Source organism: Cyrtonyx montezumae, unplaced genomic scaffold (genome assembly GCF_038088225.1).
Source record: "Cyrtonyx montezumae isolate F1298 unplaced genomic scaffold, pur_monq_1.0 scaffold_4, whole genome shotgun sequence".
NCBI classification, from domain to species: domain Eukaryota; kingdom Metazoa; phylum Chordata; class Aves; order Galliformes; family Odontophoridae; genus Cyrtonyx; species Cyrtonyx montezumae.
The window spans coordinates 33,735,197-33,739,135 of NW_027072045.1; the positions used below are offsets into that span (position 1 = coordinate 33,735,197).

Genomic DNA, 3,939 nt, shown 5'->3' on the forward strand with positions numbered 1-3,939 from the left:
GTGGCCACTGACGCAGTTTCTTTTTCTCTCCTCTCTCCCTTCTCGGTTTCCCTTGGGTCACTGTCATGGATAACACCGTGACAGTTTCTTACTCTAATCTGCTCCCATGGGCACACAAGCTGCTGTGTGCTCACCTTACAATTGGAGTAGGCTGAAAATGTAAGGATATGTGCAAAATTGTAGTCATTATTTACCAATATCAGCCCTTCAGTTTGATTTTTTTTCCTTGTGCATGGGTCACTTAGTGGTTTATTGTGGTGGTTTGTTTGTTTGTCAGATCTGTAATGGTATCAGAGCGGCCTGGAACTACCACAGAGATCAGAAAGGAGGGAAGCTGTGCTGAGATCTTTTTCAGGCTCTTAGTTCTCAGCTTTTTATTCAACTCCTACAGGAAAGTTCTCACAAGTTTAAATCTGTACAGGCAGGTGCTCACCCATCCTGTTTGATGACATTGAACAGAACTGAGGAGCATACCAGCTTCAGTGATGGACTGATTGCTTTCTGCAAGGCAGTGGTTTCCGTCATCTTTACTTCTTTGGAAACGTTTGTCTCTCCAGGTGATTCCTGTCCCATTGGACTATACTTCTGAAGACATTAAGGAGTGCTTTATTACACAGGCACAGGAGCCACAGATTGAACTGTTCGAAATCCCAGAGCACTCGGATATCACGCAAGTACGAGATACTTCAATCTTCCTTCACCTCTGTCCCATCGAGGCTGCTCTTTCCCTCTGCTCTTACACCCTCGTGGGTTAAGATTAAGCTGTTTGGAAGCAGACTGTGGTAGACTTGGAGCCCACATGCCAGTTGTGTTCAGCTCTTCATGAAGTTCCTGACAATGTTTAGTTTAATTGTATTTTTGTTTAGTTTAATTGTAGAACCGATGGAAAGTTGGTTGCGGCTGATGCTGAATTGGGATCCAGAACAGAGAGGTAGAGACTTGGATCCTGAAACCAAGAGTCCGAAGTGCTTCCTAATGATGGATCGCATACTGAATTTGAAGGTAAGTGTAGTTTTACTGGGCTCAGTAGAAACATTTCAGAGAACAGGAATTGTGCTCAGAACGAAACTCATCAAAGGTAGATTCCTGGTATCATCTAGATTCTGGATTTTGAGGAATCTCTTTGTTGGTGAGTATATGGCCTATCTGGCACATATCTGAAGATAGAATATCATATGCTATATTATTCTCTCTAGCTTTCTTCTTGTAACAGAAGAATGATCCTATATTCCTGCCTGTCATCTTAGTGAGGACTCAGCGAGCTCATCTGGCTGTTTAATATTTGGTAGAGACTATTAATTTTGAATGCTGTTGCTGATACTGTGACTCCAGGTTTGCGTACAAGTAGTAGAGCAGAGATTGTATTCTCTTGGTTGCTCCCCTTCAAGCAATGTATTGGAGCTCTGCTGGAGTGAGTTTAGCTGAGGCAAAAGTGCATGGAAGCTAGAGGATAATCTGAAGGAATTCCAAAGGAATTAGAGACAGAAACACAAAACACTGTGGCAATAATTGGGACTTACCATAATCTAAATTGTGATGTGGTTTGAGACCTCTGGTTTCCCAGGTACAGTAAAAACAGAGAGAGCTATGAAAGCAGTGAGAAGACAGGCGGAGGTATGTCACAGCTGTTTGGTTTGTTTTTTCAATAAGGAGGAATTAAAATAAGACTCCTTTTCTTAAGTATGTCGACAGTAGAAGGAAGACTAGGGAAAACGTGGGTCCCCTACTAAATGAGGGGGATGTTCTGGTAATGGCAGATGCAGAGAAGGTAGAGATACTGCATGCCTTCTTTGCTTCTGGCTTCACTGTGGGAACTCCCCCTCAGGACTCCTGGACTGTGGGGCTAAGTGAGAGGGACTGGGGAAAGGAAAGCTCCCGTTTGGTGATGGAGGAGATGGTCCAAGAGTGTCTAGGCAACATCAGTGTACATCCATGGGCCCTGATGGAATGCATCCATGTGTGCTGAGGGATTTGGCAGAGGTGATCGCTGAACTGCTCTCTATCACCTTTGAGAGGTCCTGGAAAATGGGAGAGGCGCCTGAAGACTGGAGGATAGCCAGTGTCACTCTGGCCTTCAGAAGGGGTAAGAAAAGAAGACCTGGGTAACTACAGGCCAGTCAGCTTCACCTCTGTCCTTGGAAAGGTGTTGGAACAGTTTGTTCTAGATGCTGTCTCCATGCAGTTGGAAGAAAAGAGAATTATCACGAGTGTGGAATAGATGAGTGGATGGTTGTCGGAGCGGCGGGAGACAAACACACTACCACGTAGATGATCAGTAAATCTCAACTTTAGTCAGAAGGCTACATTCTTTTATACTGTTAGTTTAATGAGGTTCATACATATTGCAAGCCTGAGCTCCCTTATTGGCTAAGCTTGAGCTATTCCATGTGTCTGCTCTTGCGGTTTCTGCGGTCAGCACTTCCTTAAAACAACAATCTTATCTTTGTTCTTATGGTTCCTGTTTTACACACCAGGTCAGCATGCCCTTAGCTACTATTATTTTTGCTGACCAGCTGTATTTGGTCTCCAAAGTTCGAGCCAAGTTTCGAAAACACTCTCCACAGATGGTGAGGTGGGTTGAGAATTGGCTGACTGGCAAAGCTCAGAGGGTTGTGATTGATGGTGCAGAGTCTAGCTGGAGGCCTGTACTTAATGGTGTTCCTCAGGGATCAGTGCTGGGTCTGGTCCTGTTCAACATCTTCATCAATGACCTTGATGAGGGAAGAGTCCACCCTCAGCAAGTTTGCTGATGATACAAAGCTGGAAGGAATGGCTGACACACTGGAAGGCTGTGCTGCTATTCAGCAAGACCTGGGCAGGCTGAGAGCTGGGCAGAAAGGAACCAGATGAGGTTCAACATGAGCAAGTGTAGAGTCTTGCACCTAGGGAGGAATAGCTGCATGCACCCGTACAGGTTGGGGGGTGACCTGCTGGAGAGGAGCTCTGTAGAGAGGGACCTGGGTGTTGTGGTGGATGACAGGTTGGCCATGAGCCAGCAGTGTGCCCTGGTGGCCAAGAAGGCCGGTGGTAACCTGTGGGGTGCATTCAGAAGAGCGTGGCCAGCAGGTTGTGGGAGTTGATCCTTCCCCTCTGCTGTGCCCTGGTGAGGCCTCATCTGGAGTACTGTGCCCAGTTCTGGGCTCCCCGGTACAAAAAAGACAGGGATCTCCTTGAAAGAGTCCAGCAGAGGGCTACAGAGATGATAAAGAGCGTGGAACACCTCTCTTATGAGGAAAGGCTGAGAGACCTGGGGCTGTTCATCCTTGAAAGAAGAAGATTTGGGGGATCTGATCCTCGTCTATAAATATTTAAGGAGCAGGAGGCAAAGGGATGAGGCCGGGCTCCTCTCAGCAGTGTGTGGCGATAGGATGAGGGAAAATGGCTACAAACTGAAGCACAGCAAGTTCCGCACCAATGTGTGTGGGAATTTCTTCCCAGTGCAGTGACGGTGCACACAGAGGTGGTGGGGTCTCCTTCTCTGGAGATGTTCCGGACCCACCTGGACACCGAGCTGTGCAACCTGGGCTGGGAGCTGGCTTGGCATGGGGGTTGGACTAGACTTCTCTGGACTAGACTAGAGGTCTCTTCCAACCCCTACAATTTTGTGATTCTGCGATTCTTAAACAATGCTGGCTACTTCAGAGCCGACAGTCTTGAGATGGCCTTTGTGCTAGCTTGTTGCTATTCTTCTGGGGTAATTAAGCCGCAGCCTGGCTTCTGGAGCTGTTGGTGAGTTTGGTCATAGTTAAAAGTTACAGGTCCAGACCTTATGATGTAATTGTAATTAATTTGCACTCTATTTTACAGATAGTATGCATCCTAAATATGACCTCTGCCAAGTTGTTTCGTTTCTCTTGCATCCTGAGGAAAGTCTTCATTCCCTTCAGATTCAAATTGAGTTTGAAACTGGAATAAGCACTGGAAATCAGGAACTGCTCT

The 3,939-nt window shown here is 46.5% G+C and overlaps 1 non-coding gene across 1 annotated transcript; it reads left to right on the forward strand.

Moving 5' to 3' along the window:
• The first annotated feature begins 250 nt into the window (after positions 1-250).
• LOC136055314 (small nucleolar RNA SNORA12) lies at positions 251-393 on the forward strand. The gene has a single exon (XR_010622831.1). It is a non-coding gene; the product is annotated as a small nucleolar RNA SNORA12 (small nucleolar RNA).
• Positions 394-3,939: the final 3,546 nt, after the last annotated feature.